The sequence below is a fragment of the Pleurodeles waltl genome, chromosome 4_1 (genome assembly GCF_031143425.1).
Source record: "Pleurodeles waltl isolate 20211129_DDA chromosome 4_1, aPleWal1.hap1.20221129, whole genome shotgun sequence".
NCBI lineage: Eukaryota > Metazoa > Chordata > Amphibia > Caudata > Salamandridae > Pleurodeles > Pleurodeles waltl.
This window is the reverse complement of record NC_090442.1, coordinates 47,756,069-47,774,913: the sequence shown is the minus strand read 5'-3', so window position 1 is coordinate 47,774,913 and position 18,845 is coordinate 47,756,069. Positions and strand designations below refer to the sequence as shown.

General features: G+C 44.4%; 1 protein-coding gene across 3 annotated transcripts in view; it reads right to left on the bottom strand.

Annotated features, from left to right (window-relative positions):
• Positions 1-18,845, bottom strand: part of LOC138287365 (zinc finger protein ZFP2-like) — an 82,857-nt gene that overhangs the window by 28,580 nt on the left and 35,432 nt on the right. The window contains exon 2 of one of the 3 annotated variants that reach the window (XM_069227738.1): positions 693-794. The exons of the other annotated variants lie outside the window; for them this stretch is intronic. The gene's annotated coding sequence lies outside the window, so the exon portion shown is untranslated. The remainder of the gene's footprint in view (positions 1-692; positions 795-18,845) is intronic. 3 annotated transcript variants of the gene reach the window in all.

Genomic DNA, 18,845 nt, shown 5'->3' with positions numbered 1-18,845 from the left:
GGCAGGTACTGCACGAGGACGAGGAAGAGGTAGGACTGATCAGAATTCACAGAATGAGAACCAGGTCCCACGTAACACTAATATTTTTGACAATGCATTTGAACGACAATATTATGCTGATGATTTCTTTTCTGAATCCTACAATTATTAGGACAGCCACAGACAGGGCCAGGGGTGAGTAAGTATTCCTGTAGATCAGAATGGTCCCTACATTGATGTAAAAATCGAAGGAGAGGGCCATAAGTTTCTTCTAGATACTGGTGCCACCAGAACATCTATTGCACATTCTGCAGTCCCCGGGGCTCCCCTGTCTGGGCTTCATACCACATCAATTGGGATTTCTGGGATCCCCATCTCAACACCTATGAGAGTAACTGTAGGCCCATTTACAGTACACACGCCACTCTCTTTAACATCAGGTTGCAATGAAAACTTGTTTGCATTAGATTTGTTAAAGAAATTAAATGCAGTTATTCACTGTTCAATGGATGGTGTCTATGTAACTATGGATAGTGTTTCCCCAACTCGGTGCATGTTCTCACAGGAATACGACTTACCCCCAGAGCTAAAGGAAATAGACCCTTGCTTATGGGCCAAAGGCAAAAATGATGTAGGCATTATGGATATCGACCCTATTGTAATAAAAATCAAACCAGGTGCCCGGTTACCTCGTGTTCCGCAATACAAATTACCTAAATCAAGCGAAAAAGGTCTCAAGGCAGTCATATCGGATCTCGTACATGCAGGTGTCATAAAGGAAATAGTGAGCAGCCCATGTAACAGTCCAATCCTTCCTGTTGTAAAGAAACAAAATGATGCTAATAGATTAGATGGTGAGCAATCAGTTACTGATAACACAGTATATCGATTAGTTATTGATCTCCGAGAAATAAATAAAATAGTAATTCCCCAGTTTCCCGTGGTCCCAGACATGAATAGTCTTTTCACCATGATTCCACCCTCTGCGTGTTTTTTCACTGTAATCGATTTGAAGAATGCCTTCTTTAGCATTCCAATTGCCGAAGAATCTCAATATTTGTTTAGCTTCGCGATTTTTGGTAGATCATTCGCGATGACAAGAGTTCCTCAAGGGTTTGTGGAGTCCCCGAGTATATATAGTCAATGTCGTAAACGTCAACTAGACCAATTCAATCCACCTTCAGGCTCTGCACTGTTGCAGTACATTGATGATATTTTAATTGCCTCAGATTCCATGACACAATGTAAGACTGATACTGTTGCATTATTACATCATTTAGCACCCCTGGGCCATAAGGTGTCCCTCCCAAAATTGCAGTATTGTAGAGAGGAGGTCACCTATCTAGGACACCTCCTCTCTAAGGAGGGAAGGAGATTACATCCAGACAGAATTAAACTGGTTCATACAATGACTGCACCACGCACCCCTTCTGAAGTCCGAGCATTTTTGGGATTTACATCCTTTTGCAGACAGTGGATTCCAAATTTTTCACTTATAGCAAAACCATTGACTGCCCTGACACTTTCAGATGTGCCCTCTCCTGTACCTTGGACTGACAAATGTGAGGAGGCTTTTCAAGATTTAAAAAAGGCGATATGCTCTGCTCCTGTATTGGGTAATCCGGATTACAGCAAACCATTTGTTTTATTTGTGCATGAAAAGCATGGCTGTACATTGTCTGTTTTGACACAGGATCAAGGTGGGAGACAACGCCCTTGTGCATACTTCTCTTCCACCTTGGACACTGTGGCGCAAGCTTTGCCTACTTGTCTTAGAGGAGTGGCTTCTGCAGCAGCTGCGGTGAAACAAAGTGAAGGGTTTGTTGGTGGCAATCCGCTCACTGTGATGGTTCCTCATGCAGTTGATATTTTGTTAAACAAGACACAGACGCAGCACCTCACCAGTGCTCATCTAACGGGTTACGAATTAACATTGTTCAGTCCAAATATTACTTTGAAGCGGTGCAATGTCTTGAACCCAGCTACGTTACTACCCCTCCCTCAGGACAATGTGGAATTTGATCATAATTGCATTTTTGCCACTGAGGAAGAAACCAAGGGACGGGTAGACTTAACAGACACTCCCCTATCTGACCCACAGGGAGAGCGGTTTGTAGATGGGTCTTGCTTCAAGTTACCAGATGGTACGACCACTGCAGCCTATGCCGTCACCACAGTAAAAACAGTGGTTGAATCTCATAGAATCACGCAAAATTCGGCACAGGCTGCAGAATTAATTGCCCTCACCAGAGCTTGTGAAATAAGTGAACATCTTAGTGTTAATATCTACACTGATAGCCAATATGCGTTTGGAGTAGCTCATAATTTTGGGCGACTCTGGGCGAATAGAGGCTTTATCACGTCACATGGCACTACCATTCAGCATGGCAACTTGATTGTGACACTTTTGAATGCTCTCAGCCTGCCTCGTCAGGTCGCAATCATTAAGTGTAGTGCCCACAAAAAAATTACTGATGATATAGGACGAGGAAATGCTTTTGCAGATGCTACAGCAAAAGCAACAGCACGAGCACCATTTGACAATGCATACATTGAGAGTAGCATCAAGGGAGAGCCCCAGAACGAAGTATTAGAAAATACCATGCAGTGTGTGAGAGATATTCAAGCAGAAGCAACAGCAGAGGAAAGGGAACAGTGGGAGAAGAACGGTAGACTAGACAGTGAGGGTTGTTACACAGATGACACAGACAGAAGAAGATGGATGTTACCTAATTGTTATGTACACGCTATGGTTACTATGGCCCAGAGTCCTGCACACATCAGTGCCCAAGGCATCAAGACAACTTTGGACCACGTTTGGAGTAATCCTATGATATCCAAAGCTGCTAATAACCTGGTTAAAAGTTGTATGGTGTGTGCAGTACACAATGCAGGAAAAGGGACCCCTACGCCCCCTGGCCATTTTGCCCCTCCTGATCTCCCCTTTGAAGCTATACAGATGGATTTTATCCACATGGAACCATGTAACAAACTGAAATACGTGTTAGTGGCAGTATGTATGTTTTCAAAATGGATAGAGGCCTACCCATTAAAAGACAATGGTGCCCTCTCTACCGCCAAAATATTACTAAAAGAATATTTTCCTAGATACGCATTGCCACGATTAGTCTGGAGTGACATGGCAGTCATTTTGCTAATGAGGTAATGGAGAAGGTCTGTACCGCCCTTAACATCAAACATCGATTTCATGCCGCAAATCACCCACAATCAGCGGGCCTTGTAGAAAGGTATAATTACACCTTGAAGAGCAAAATAGCTAAGATTTGTGCGGAGACCAACTTAAAATGGCCAGATGCTTTACCCCTAGCATTAATGTCCATCAGGATGACTGCCAGTAGCAAGTCACGATTATCCCCCTATGAAGTTGTCATGGGGAGGCCAGCGAATATCTGGGGGGTACCACGACCAAAGAAGCTTTCTGAAGTGCAATATCCTTTGTTTGTAGATTACTGTAAACAATTGACTAAAGATTTGCGTTTGTTCCACCAACAGGTCAAGGCCAGCCTACCGACTCCTCTTGAAGGCCCTGGTCACCCTTTTAAGCCAGGGGATTGGCTTATGACAAAGAAGTTTCAAAGAACCAACAGTCTTCAGCCCAGGTGGTGGGGGCCAGCCCAGGTACTGCTTTGCAACACAGACAGCGGTGAAAGTGGAAGGAAGGAAAAACTGGATACATGCTAGCCATTGTAAGCGTACACCAATTCCACTACAATATACTCCAACAGCAGAATTACCGTTGTCTCCTGATTACAGAGAAGTAGGAAGACAGGAAACACCTCCACAGGTTTCAAGTGCTTCCACTTCTGCTCCTGAGGTGACACAGCAGCCCAGTGACGAAGGGTTGCTGTTTGAAGATCAACAAACTCATCGATACAACCTGCGTCCTCGCCCACCCAAATGAACAGAATTCTGAAGGTGCGTAAGGTGGTGACCCCTACAAAAAGCTACATTTACATCACCCTGATAGCTCCTAGCTTGGAACTACAAACTGAGGTCTCTTCTGAATGGCCAAGGAATCCTTTGCTCAGCAGAATACGGCACGCCTGCCTTCATGAAATACAGTTCCCCGCTTTCACCGCCACCGGCATTTCCGATGCCATTGATGTACCAGCATTAAAACGAGCTATCCTCACTGTTGTTACGCACACTTTGGGCGACGAGGTTGTAAATAACTGTGATGACTAAATTTTCAGCATGAACACGGGTGACTAGCCTGTGCAACGACACCAGAACATTGGTCAGAACAACTGTCTCAAAGAGAACACAAGCATAGTGGGATGCAGCTTGTGCAACGCTATTATCTGTGCTAAGAGCATTGGGTAAATGGAGTTAACAGTTCTGTGACTGGCGAGAAAAACCAAGTACCAGTTCTACGGAAGCGGCCAGTCATTAGGGTTGGTGCGGTTTGTAGTCCCAGCGGTAAAAAAGGTGCCTTTTTTTCTGTTTAATACCCAAGCACATCACTGATCTGGTTGAAATTGCTGGCCTCCGCCCTCATTTTTTCTGAGACACTGAACGAAACTGACAAACTATACTGAAGACGAACTTTGAAGTATCGCGACTTACTCACTGGGAGTTGAGACTCACCAGGAGTTAAAACTCGACAAGGAGAAGACAAGGGACCTAGGATCAAGCCAACATCTATTGTCCTGTATTTGAAAAACGTGTTCATGGACCAACCAGTGCAGCCTAACTGCTAGAGTGGAAAGCACGGCGGTGCTGAACCCTAGTGGGTGTGAACATTGAAAGAAAATTCACTTATCTGTATCTATACGTATATGATTATTAGTATAGTGATATCAATATTTTGCATTTACATATTTGGTAATTGTGTGGGTATATTTTTGAACACACATAGGCGGTTGAGACGAGTAAAACGGTACCATAGAAAGGTTGTAGGACCAAGGAGGAGAGCACAATAAAATTATGAAAATATATCCATTTGGCAGGACAAATATCCCTCTAGAGAATAGAGAAGAGTGGCCTTATAACTATTTCTACAAAACAACAATGAAGTACCTAGTGACCCTTATGTTAATATGTATAATGTCCAGTGGTGTTGCATCATTGTTGCAAAATCCTACCTTACATCCATTGATAAAGGTTCATGGAAAATTAGCTGAGACATTAAGTCTCACTGACTGCTGGATTTGCCGGCACTTGTCTAGACACCCTGAGGATCCTATAGGCCTTTATGAAGTACCAGTATCACCAAGCGAATATGAAAGAGGGGAAGTGTGTCTTGTACCAAACACCACTTGGAGATGTGACCAACAAGAATATCAATGGTACCCTAGGTGTGTGTTGCTCCCTAATACTCAGGCAGAATACAAGCTCTCCCCGATGCCTGGAGAGAATACCACACTTAAAATGTTTCCCATATGTTTTGGTACCTATTTTTAAGGGCGAAACCCAGAGGCAAAATTCATGGGAAAGATCCCTCCTGAACAATGTGTTTACACTTTGTTATTTGATATCAAAACAGGGAATTGGGATCTTGAAGGAGAGGAGAAAATAGACAGAAATTGGACGGCGTTAATTAATGGGACTCAGAAAAATTACACTGTAAATTATTGGAACCTGACTGTGGGAGAAAATGAGATTCTGGTAGATCCAGAAGGATTGTTATATGATCCCTCCAGAGAACAAGATAGAAATGGGAAAAATTCACCTGTAATATTATCCCGGGTTTTCCTTGGCCCCCTCTGGACGGCTAGATGTTCATATGTTGCACCCTGGGCAAATGTATCATTGCTAAATACAATTTGGGAGGATTACAAGTATTGCAATAATTCTGAGCATGACACCCCGGAGGGTGTAGGTTTGCCCCGAATAAAATACAGCATTATAAATTCACAGATCCAGGGAGGCATGTACTTTGTATGTGGAAGAACTGCGTATAAAGTACTCCCTCTAAACTGGGAAGGGATATGTTCACTGGCATATTTGGCACCCAACATTACTGTGATATCAAATATACCATCTTCCCAGCCCCTTAACATGGGGAGTTTTGCACATAGGTACAAACGAGGGACACCCATACTGGAGGAGCAAAAGAACTGGGTATTTCAAGTACTACATGTTCTTATTCCAGGATTTGGAATTTTCGACTTACAACTGGCAATGATGAATATGTCAGCTGAATTAGCCATTGCATTTAATGCCACCAGGGAGGCCATAGGAAGTGTACAGATAGAGATAAACTCTGCAGCCCAATTGGCGATACAAAATCGGCTTGCCCTAGACTTGATTACAGTACAACAAGGGGGAGTATGTGTTTTAATCCAACATCAGTACCAGCAAAAGTGCTGTTATTTTGTCAACAAGTCATCAGAGATAGAATTGGATATTGGGAAAATAAAAGAAGCAGTACAGGTATTTGAAAAGGGGGGCCAATATGAAGGAGGCAATTTGAGTTTATCATGGTTATGGTCTTGGTTTGGGGGGTGGGGCTGGTTGTTTAAAAACATACTTTTTATAATAATAGCTATTATATTAAGTTGTTTGTTAGTACAGTGCTTACCTGCTTTCTGTTCCTGTTTAAAATTGTGTAAACTCCCGCCATTGAAAATACTAGAAACCAATCGAGCTATGATGCAGAGAGAAGAGATAAATTCCCTAATGGCTATTGACCCCACTATCCTCACTACCGACACTGGTTGCTCATACCCATCGGTTGTTTATGTCCCCATGAATGCAAATTTCAAGGAAGTAGGAGTAAAATTCAACATATATGAGGAAATTTAGAACTATTCAAACGTTGATTATGTTCAGAAGAAAAAAACTCAAAAAGGGTCGATTGTTAGAATCCATTTTTAATTGATTCATTTCTTTTACACGTGTAAGTTTGAGCTTTTTTTGTCTCTGAACGCACTGTCTATCACATATGTTATCTTATGTATATTTGTTTAAGTAAAATAAGCCTGGTTCCACACCATAGGCTTGCAGCTGGTTTCTTTCCCTAACTGGGGCACGGTACTCATTATAATTATGTGTTCAAAATAACTAACTGACCTCGGCTGTTGTATTTTGGGGAGGGAAAGGCTGATATCTATACCTTTGAACCACGCAATCCTTTGAAGGGTCTCAAGAATGTGGAGAGTCAGGCAGCTGCAGAGGGGAGGCAAGGACAAAGCTGGGAATGAAACCGGTGTGTGGAAAACTGATTAACTCCTTAAAATATCTGTATGACGTATATCATTATTTACACACTTTATGTATCCTTTGATGTATGAGTATAAATATCACTGTTAAACGCTTCATGGGAGCACACTTTACTTCGGGCCTGGGATGCCAGTGGTAAACCTGTCCTCTTTGCTGCAGCAAAAATAAACAGACCTTTGGTCATTGATTTTTCACTCCGGCTCTCCGTGTCAAAAACTCCTTTGTAAATGCATTTGTAAGTATCTGCAAATATGTGCATTTGACAGGCTTACATTTTTTTTTTTTTTTTTAAATCACAGAGAAAGTTGCGGCTAGTTCTGCAGATTTCTCCCGATTTAAAAAAAAAACAAAAAAAAAAACAAAACAGTCTCTGGCATTTGAAAACGCTTTGGTCTCCAGGTGGGCCAGGTCTCGGGGGCATTGCAGGCTTAAAATAAAAGGGGGGGGGGGCGTCTGGGAAGCCCCTCCTAGGACTTTTAGGAGACCCATGGACCACCACCTCCTTGAAGCTATTCTTCATAAATATACGGGGGAGCCACGTGACACCCTTCCCCTAGTCTCGGGGACCACCACCCCCCTGCAGCTATGTTTATAAAGTATGCAGGGGACTGCGTGGCTGTAGGCACCCTGGAGACCACCACCTCCTATGGTAATAAAATATGCAAAGAGCCGCACGACCCCCTTCCCTCCCCTCCCTCACCCCCTGGCCCCATGGACCACATCCTCCCCGGCCAATATTTTGAAAAAATAAGGGGGTCCTGCTGACTCTCTCGCGCCTGGGACCACCACCTCCCCAGGGCAATATTTAAGAAAATCAATAAGTGGGGTATGTGGTCCTCCACGTAGAGCCATACACGACCCTGGTGACCACCACCCCCCAGGGTCAATTCCTGCTATCTCGTGAGGTACCCACCCTTGGAAGGCAGCTGTTTGCTTTTGCATGGCGGGAGCATTCCACAGCAAACACACTGCTTTCAGCACGCAGGAGCTTTAAAGGTGCTCTCGCTTGCTGAAAGAGGAGTTTTCATCTCTTTCCCTACCCGCTGAGCACGAAGAGAAATGAAAACACTGCTCCCACACTCAGGGAACTGCTATTGGCAGCAGCTCCCTGCGTAAAGGAGCAATGCCGTCTACTACAGGAGATGGGAGTCAGTGGGACTGCGGGGGCCTAGAGGCTCCCCGGCGGTCCCCTTCTATCATTACTGGGATCGGCCAAGACACCCAGGATGACGTGGCTGGCCCGGGAGGATGGGGTCCCCAGGGCTGATATCTGCCTAGGGAAGAAGGCCATGTGGCCCCCCATTCCTTTTTTAATAGTAAAAATGGCCCTGTGGAGCTGGGACTTAGGGCCCTAAGCATTTTTAATGTATTGCCCAAGGGAGGTGGCGGTCCCCAGGGCCATGGGAGGGAGGGGGTCCATGTGCCCCCCCCTCCAAATATTTTAATTAGGTAGCCCTGGGGAAGTGATGGTGCGCACGCCCCCGATCTATAATTATTAAATATAGCCCTGAAGAGGTGGTAATCCCCAGGGCATGCATGTGGCCCCATCAAAGATTTTTAGTAGGTAGCCCCAGGAAAGGTAGTTGCTCCGGGTGGAAGGGGTCAATGCGGGAGGCGGTGTTCCCTGAGGCCTGGCTTAGGTCCGTGTGCCCCCCCCAACAATTTTTGTTTTAGGTAGCTCCAGGGAGGTGATGGTCCCTGGGGGTGGCTGTGTGCCCCTCTCCCCCAACAATTTTTATTTGGTAGCCCCAGGGAGGTTGTGGTCCCGGGGGAAGGGGAGGTGGGGGGGGGACCATGTGGCCCCACCCATCATTTTTTATTAGCTAGGCCTAGGTAGGTGGTGCTCCCAGGGGCCCATGGGAGAGGTCCCTGTAGCCCCCAACAAATTGTTTTTTAAGGTAGCACCGGGGAGATGGTGCATGGCATGGGGCTGGGTGATTATAGGTATTGGCCACAGGGCCTTGCAGGCTTGGGAGGATATAGGGCGTTGGCATCAGGGTGACTGTGTGCGGCAGTGGTTGGATTAACATATAGTAATCAAAGTTACTTAACGTTAAGAAAAAATACTGAGAAATTCACTGGGAAAAAACAGGCTACAGGGACATTATATTTAGAAAAAAAAAAGAAAAAAAAAACAAATATAAAAATTAATTAAAAAAAAAAACTAAAGATGTTATAGTTAGGCTCACATTTCAAATGTACAAAACCATAGAAATTCAGCTGTTATAGTTTGACTTATTTCAAGTAACTACAACTCGTACACTAAGATAACTATAACTCACGCCCTCACCATACACTGCTATTTATCCCAGATATTACAGCACTCATGACATCTTTTATAACACCATTGATAAGGTCACTAACATTTGCGGTACAATTATTGATGAGATAACTGTGCATGGCAGGGGCGCAAATTATCGTTACCTTAGTGCACCAGTTATAGTTACTTAAAATAACTAAGAGAGGAATTTCTATGGCTTTGAACGTTTAAAAAGTAAGCCTAAAAATAATGTCCTTGTAACCTTTGTTTTTTTAAGTGAATTTATATACATATATATTACCTACTGGCAGTCGCCAGTAGGTAGTTATAGTTATGACCTTGCTTCCAAAGGAAAAGCATGTTTAGGTTTGGGCCTGTGAGTGCATGCACTTGTTCAAGAGTCTCGCATGCGAGACTCTGTTGTGCACAGTAAAGGGCTTGGTGCCTGCCTGTCGCTCACCATTTGTTGGTTTGTGTGGCTCTCTTCTGTACAGTCTTGTGATTCGTCAAAGCAGGCCTGGCATCATTTCTGTTTCTCTGTGTGTAGCAGGGACCAAGCACTGATTAATTCAACTTAATTAGTGCCCGTCTACTGCTCCCGATGTGAACTTTTAGTGCCCAGCAAACAGAAGGCTTGTGTTGTGACTGGCAATAAAACGTGTCCAGCAGGACAAACAAAACTGCAAGTTTTCATTTTTTAAAGCCAACTTTCTTTTATTTTGCCAAATCAGTCTTTTCTCACTTTCCATCCATGTTTTCTTTTGTTTTTGCTCATAGGCGCTCTTCTCAAAAGATGACCATTAACGTGTTTGAAATATTGTTTAACAGATAATCATGTTGTACACCCCTATCCCCCCCCACTCCAATGTGCCTCATTACAACTCACCCCACTTTACTCCACAACAATCCATCTCACTCCAACCAAACCAATTACCCCAATCCAGTCCACTTCAACCCACCTCACTCCAATACTCCCAACCCACCCAAGCTAATATGCCCCACTATAATTTGCCACACTGTGATCAAAAACAATCTGCCCCACTTCATTCCAAACCAATCTGCCCCACTTCATTCCAAACCAATCTGCCACACTCCAATCCAAACCAATCTGCCACACTCCAATCCAAACCAATCTGCCACACTCCAATCCAAACCAATCTGCCACACTCCAATCCAAACCAATCTGCCACACTCCAATCCAAACCAATCTGCCACACTCCAATCCAAACCAATCTGCCACACTCCAATCCAAACCAATCTGCCACACTCCAATCCAAACCAATCTGCCACACTCCAATCCAAACCAATCTGCCACACTCCAATCCAAACCAATCTGCCACACTCCAATCCAAACCAATCTGCCACACTCCAATCCAAACCAATCTGCCACACTCCAATCCAAACCAATCTGCCACACTCCAATCCAAACCAATCTGCCTCCTCCAGTCCACCTCATTCCAATCTGTCCCACATTAAACCAAAACAATCTGCCCCAGTCCAATCTGCCCTGCTCCCATCTGCCTTACTTCAATCCTAAACAATCTGTCCTGCTCGAATCCGCCCCACTCCAATCCAAAACAATCTGTCCTACTCCAATCTGCCCCACTTCAATCCAAAACATGACACCGCCTCCAATCCACCTCACCACAATCTAGTCCCACTCCATTCCATCCTAATTCACCTACTCCACCCCACTCCCATCCAATGCACACCCCTCCAATCTACCCTAATACGATCTGCCCCACTCCAATCCAAAACAATCTGCCCCACTCCAACCTGCCCTACTACAATCCCAAACAACCCACTCCAGTCCAAAAACAATCTGCCCCACTTCAATCCAATACACCTCACCTCCCCAATCTAATCCACTGCACTCATCCCAACTCACCCCACTCCAATCCACCACAATCCACACCACACTCCAGTCCATCCCACACACATCCAATCCATGCAAATACAGTCCAGTCCAATCCACCCCATTCCAATCCACTCCAGTCCGATCCACCATACTGCAGTCTTACCCACCCTACTGCAATCCATCCAGCCCACTTCAATCCATCCAGCCTCAATCAACCCCACTCTACTCCTCCTACTCCACTTTACGACATTCAAACAAATCCACTCTGACACTCTTCTCCACCACTCCACGCCACTAACTTTTAGCCATGCTGTACAGCAGCCACACTGGTGTACAACATGGCAAAACACATTGCTAAAGCCAATAGCATTTGTACAGGCAAAACCTATTGGCTTTGCCAATGCTTGTTTGGTTTGCCTATAACTTTGGCGCCGTCTGAAGAATCTTTATGAAATTTTCAAAACTAGTTTGCTTCTCAATTCAGGTGCTGTCCACGGTGATCCGTCAAGCGGGGGCTGAGAAAAAGAGGGAGGCCTAAACACATTTTCCCCATGTAACTTACCACAGGGATTTTAGACACAAATACAGCCACATTTGGTGGAAAGGTGGCTTTCGGTCCAGAAAGTGTACTTTTGTCATTTAGTGTAAATCCATTCAGTAGTTTTTGAGATATTAAAGGAAAAAGAAATCTGTGTATCTGTGCAGAGCCCAAGACAGATCTCATGATGAGATCTCATTGGCTGTCAGCACTTCAGCCAGCAAGTGCTGGCTGCCATCTTGGAACCAGTATACATGATAGCCCCTTCTAAATGATTTACAGAGTTGAAAACGAGAACAAAAGCTTAAATATAGGGTAAAAATGCACTTTAAAGAATATATGCATATAACAATGTGGCAGCTGTTACAGGATGCGGGGATATGGACCCCATTGAAATGTATTGCAGTGAATTGCAGGTTTTGAGAGTCACAAAAAGAAGAACGTATAAAGGGTGATAACAGTTTTTAGTTATCATAGAAATCATTTGTTGATAGTAACATACTAAATTTGATAACTGGTGTATTGTAAGGTGATTTTACCCTGTGAAAAAGCCTTCTTGCTGGTGTTTCATAAATCATGTTTTCAGAGAAACAACCATATGAGAATGAAGTCTGACATTCTCAGAAAAACATGTACTCCCAACTGGAGCAGCCCGTCAGTTCTACTGCAGCCTCCAAGAGTGTTCAGAAGAACAACTAGAGAGCTAACAGTCTTACTTATGACTAACATGTAGCACACCTTAAATCATCTTGGTTGAATCCAGCTGGTAAAGATTAAAACATTTAATTTAGAAAGAAATAAAATGAGGGGGTTCATTTTGTCACAGAAATTATGGTTAGTGCTGCAGATGGAAAAATTAGGACATGTTTTAAGTGAGTTCTTAAATATCTTCAGTTTCTATTTCATTAAAACATTTGGACATGCAGGCTGAAACATGCACTTTCAACACCAGCAGCAGGTGATCAGCACCTTTACTACGGTGCTCTAATGAGAAACTAGAGTGCTAACATTATGAATTTATGCCAAAGGTGTGGCACATCTGAACACCATCTTCATGGAATCAAAGTGGAAAACTGAAAGCATTTTTTTCGGAGGATACTGCGGTAAATGAAGAAATTAGGGAGCTTAACCCCATTCGCTGCCAGATCTTTTCCCCCTCAGGTGGGCAAGCCTTTTTTGGCTGTTTGGGGCAGTTTGCGCTTAGGCCCTCATAACTTTTTGTCCACACAAGCTTCTCACACCAAATTTATGTCCTTTTTTTTCCAACATCCTAAGGATTCTAGAGGTACTCAGACTTTGTGGGTTCCCCTGAAGGAGACCAAGAAATTGGCCAAAATACAGCAACACTTTTTTTCTTTTTTTTTTAAATAGGAAAAAAGGGCTGCAGAAGAAGGCTTGTGGTTTTTTCCCCTGAAAATGGCATCAACAAAGGGTTTGCGTTGCTAAAAATCACTATCTTCCCAGCTTTCAGGAACAGGTAGACCTGAATCAGAAAATCACATTTTTCAACACAATTTTGGCATTTTACTGGGACATACCTCATTTTTACTATTTTTTGTGCTTTCAGCCTCCTTCTAGTTAGTGGCAGAAATGGGTGTGAAACCAATGCTGGATCCCAGAAAGTTAAACATTTCTTAAAAGTAGACAACATTCAGAATTCAGCAAGGGGTAATTAGTGTAGATCCTACAAGGGTTTCCTACAGAAAATAACAGCTGAAATAAAAAAATATTGAAATGGAGGAGAAAAAAAACCAGCCATTTTTCTCCACGTTTTACTCCAATGCCAATGAATGAGCTGCACCTTGCAATAGGTTTTCATTCTATGCCAGGTATACAGCAATTCATTTGCTGAAATATAGAGTGTAAAATAGGTATCAAGAAAACCTTTGTATTTCCAAAATGGGCACAAGATAAGATGTTGAGAAGCAGTGGTTATTTGCACATCACTGAATTCCGGGGTGCCAATACTAACATGTGAATTCCAGGGCATTTCTCAAATGGACGTCTTCTTTACATACTGTCTTACATTTGGAAGGAAAAAATGTAGAGAAAGACAAGGGGCAATAACACTTGTTTTGCTATTCTGTGTTCCCCCGATTCTCCTGATAAAAAAACTTGCCTGGGTAGGCCCAATGCCCGCGACAGGAAACGCATCATGGACACATCACCCTTTTACATTGAAATCGGACGTGTTTTTTGCAAAGTCCCTAGCTGCAGATTTTGGCATCTAGATCTGCCAGTATCTAAGGAAACCTACCAAACCTGTGCATTTTTTAAAGCAAGACATCTAGGGGAATCCAGGATGGGGTGACTTGTGGGGCTCTCACCAGGTTCCGTTACCCAAGAATCCTTTGCAAACCTCAAAATGTGGTCAAACACTTTTTCCTCACATTTTGGTGACAGTAAGTTCTGGAATCTAAGAGGAGCCACAAATTTCCTTTCACCCAGCATCCCCCCCAAGACTTTCGATACAAATGGCACCTCGCTTGTGTGGGTAGGCCTAGTCCTCGCGACAGAAAATGCCCCAAAACACAACATGGACACATCACATTTTCCCAAAGAAAATAGAGCTGTTTTTTGCAAAGTGCCAAGCTGTAGAGTTTGGCCTCTAGCTCAGCCGATACTTAGGGAAACCTACCAAACCTGTGCATTTTTTAAAGTTAAACACGTAGGGGAATCCAGGATGTGGTGGCTTGTGGGGCTCTTACCAGGTTCGGTTACCAAGAATCCTTTGCAAACCTCAAAATTTGGCCAAAAAAAAAAACAAAAACAGTTTTCTCACATTTGGGTGACAGAAAGTTCTGGAATGTGAGAGGAGCCACAAATTTCCTTCCACCGCGCGTTCCCCCAAGTCCCCTGATAAAAATGGTACCTCACTGTAGGCCTAGTGCCCGCAAAAGGAAATGCCCCAAAACACTATCTGGACACATCAAAATGATCAAATACAAAACTACCTGTTTTTGCGTGGTGGGTGGGGGCACCTGCGTTTTTGGTCCTGGGCTCAGCAGCCATACAGGGAAACCTACCAAACCCAGACATTTCTAAAAACTAGACACCCGAGGGAGTCCAGGGAGGTGTGACTTGCGGGGATCCTCCAGTGTTTTCTTACCCAGAATCCTCAGCAAACCAAAAAAAATAAAAAATTTAAAAATCACATTTTGCCCACATTTCTCTATGCGATCACCGCAGCGGGACAAATTTCCTACCACCCAACATTCCCCTCAGTCTCCCGGTAAAAATGATACCTCACTTGTGTAGGTGGGCCAAGTGCTGGTCACAGGGAAGTTCCAAAAACATGTTGAAACTGAGGGGGAACCAAAGCGGGTCCGAAAGGGCAGTTGAGAAAAAAAAAAAAAAAAACATTTTTAGGCTGACAAGTGGGGCAGAATTTTTTATCGGTATAGATGAGACAATGCTGGGTGGTAGGAATTTTGTGGATTCCTGCAGATTTCAGAAGGTTCCATCACAAAAATGGGGAATAAATGTCTGATTTCCAGCAAAGTTGGAGGTTTGCAAGGCACTGTGGGTAAGAAAATGGTGCGGGTGGATGTGAAACCAGATGTTTAGTTTTCAGATGTGTCTAGGTCTTGTGGATTTTTCTACATGGCAGCGTCCCAAAGTCCAAAAAGTGCAGCCAACACCATTCCAAGTGGGACGATTTTGAGAGTTAGCCATGCTCTCATGGCCCAAATGTAAAACCAAAATAATCAAATGTCATCTTGCTTACCGTGGGATAAGATGTTTAGTGTGCAGGAGGAGAGCTGAAAGACTGTTACCCCCTTCAGTTGGGGTGGGGGCATAACCAGGCCCATACTGGTTGGTAGCCACCACCACACTATTTTATTTTTTTTTAAATTCCCTGGCATCTAGTAGACTTTCTGCCCCCCACCACCAGCCCCCTTGGGGTGTGGATCGGGGGTAACTGCCCTATCTGCCCACAGGTGGGGAGCACAACGTTGGCCCCATTTATTTGGGGTGGGGGTACGGCTCTTATTTTGGAAAAACAAATCTTCCCTGGTCTCTGGTGGGCTTTATGACCCCCTTGGGGCACATGGGCCTTCCAGAAATAGGCCGATCTGCCCCCAAGTGGGGCAGATATGGCCAAACAGTAATGTGGCCCCTTGGGGAGCGACCTTTGCCCAAGGTGCTGCACCCCCCAAACAAAACACACACATACACACACACCAATCCCTAGTGCCTAAGTGGTTTCTGCCCCCTCTCCCCCCGTCCCCCCACCGGGGGCAGATCAGCCTAATAGAAATAGGCCAATCTGCCCATATGGGGGAGCAGTCATTACTGCCCCCCCCCCCCCCCCCCCCCTCACCAGGGGACCGACCCTTGCCTATTTGCCTAAGGGGTCGCTCCGCATATATATAAAAAAAAACTAAACAAAAAAAAATATATATATCCCCGGCGTCTAGGGGGTTTCTGCTCCCCCCCCAAATGGCCTAATTATATATATCGGCTCCCAGGGGTGGGGGGGGGAGACTAACTCTGTGGTGTTTAGTGGCCATTACTGCTGCCCGCTTGCATTGCGATTGGGCAGCAGAAATGCTCAGAAAGACATCAAAGGAAAGGAAAGGCCTTTCCTTTGATGCCTTTCTCGACCTCGATCGGAGGAGAAATGCAAACGCATTTCTCCTCCGATGGAGGGCAGGCCTCGGATGAGGTCAGCGCACAATTGCGCGCTGACGCCATCAGATGCCGCAGGGGTGGAAGGGGTAGCGATTCCCATTACATCCCTGCAGCAGGGGTGCTGAGGTAAGGCTCATGGGGGGGAGGGGGTGGAAGGAGCGCTAGCCGTTATGTCCATAATAACAAATAAGCCTCCTAAGATAATCACCAGAGAAAAATGAGCCCAAATGTAGCACACAACACCCAAATGTAGCCCAAGTATAGCCCAATGTTAGAAGTGAGCAAAACAAAACAAAAACACTTATTTTGTTCTGGTGATTCACAGTTTTATATAGCACAGACTTCTCAACTGTATTGGAGTGCTTAACATGAATATCAGTTACATTTCACATTCACTTTGGTTTTAGGCAGGGGGGCCCTAAGTGATGTAGCCAGAATTACAGGATGTTGAGCTGGCTCTGAAACTTGAACATGGCTCCTCAGTTGCAAAGTCTGCAGCTTTGGCCTTAACCCCACATCCTCTCCCATAAGTGTAACATATAATCAAGTGATCAACTGGATAAAAAAAAAAAACATAAAAATAGCTTCTGCTCAGGCGGTTGTAGTCCGCCTCTACCCACCTGTGACAACTTCATTGGTTACCTTTCTGAAAGTGAATTCTCTGAAAGTCCACTTGCATAATGTTTCAAATCTTAACAGAGAAAGTCCCTCTTTTGTCACAAATTTCAGAAATTCCGATCACCTCATAGTTCCATGACCTCATAGAGAACTTGGCCTTTTGTCTCATTACTCTGGATGGTCACCAAACAGCTCAGTGACTTGCAATATTCTACAATGTAAGGCAGGGGGTATTTTACTCCATGTATAACAAGCAATATCCAAAAGCGAATTAACGTTTACGCTGCAACATGAAGAGTAAATGAGCGCTGGGCCTGATGTTTCAAAGAGGTTTTTGCTTTCTGTGTGTTTGGGAAAATGCTTTAGAACATATGGTCTACTGTTCAGAGCCACAACAGCATGCAAGAGAACATTATCTAGGAGATGGTCAGTCTTCATATGATACCTATACTTTGGCATTCATAATTCATCCATAATCCATCCATAAATGAAGGAGAACACAAGACAAGTACCAGAGATCAAGGAAGAGCACCAGGACGAGATACAGTACTCACACCTTGATTATAACTCGATTATAAAAAGGGGAAGAGCCTCCCCCCACCTCCATGTCAGAGAAGGTGATTTCCTGCTGCAGCCAAATTTATCTCCAGACATTTCCTGCCATTTGTAGCCAATCAGGAAATAGGAGGTTAGGGGCCTTAAACTCCACCAACCTTATTCCTCAAGTGGCAGTGAATGTCTAGGATAAATTTGGTGCGCAGGGAAAGATTGCTCTAATAAACATTATGAACTGACAAATTCTTCATAACAGGCTTTTTCTATGTGTTTGATGTTGTAGGTTTATGTTTAAGAAAGGGGAAATACCAGATTTCATATTATTTTTACTAGCCTGGCCTAAAAAATACATGCCACACTGGTAAAAACCTGGCAAGTGAAAATACTAGCTAATGGTGCAGTTGGCTTCTATATTGCAGGGGAGAGTGTAAATCGGGGATTCAGTGGGGGATGGGGGAAGGGAGGGTTTAGTCTTGAGAAGCAACCCTCACCAGTGCACTCCCAGCCTGTGCCTGGGAGGGGACTGGAGTGTTAACCACTGTAATCCATTCTCCAGATGTACCGAAAGCCAACTGGACACTGGGGAGTTCTGAAATAAAGGGCAGAGGCTCTACTGGTACAGAGGCACAATTTCCCACGCAATTATTATCCCAGACTTTCATCTAGCAACCCCACCAGTGGCGAAATCACACTGGATTCTAGGAAATAATGAAATTTAAGAACTGCCAATCTATGTACTCCTGCTGCCAGCCCAAGCAGTGTCACACAATATGGAGGCCTGCTGCTGACATCATCAGGAAGCCCCCCTTGTTTCCCAATGCCAGTGTATGGGGTCCATATCCTTGTGAGGTAGCCTGTACTCGTTTACAGCCTCCAGTGCAATCCAAACTTTAAGGTCATTCCCCAGCAGGCAGTCTTATGCGGAGGTCCAACAGGTACCTTTCGGGTCTCTCCAAATATCACTGGCTTTATTTTACGGCCGGGCACTTAAATTGAACCTTGGATGTATCTACCACATGAGCATCCACCTCGGTGCCATCCACCCAGACAGGTTCTAATAGTCTTTCCTGTTAGATGGATTCAAGGTCTGATTCCTCCGTTGGCCTCTCAGTAGTATGGGGCGGTCACTCTGGCACGCCTCAGCCAGACTGAAACCTAAGTTTGTTACCAGTGGTGATGCAATGTTGTGTGAGCAGTTCAGCTCCGAACCCTGCAGT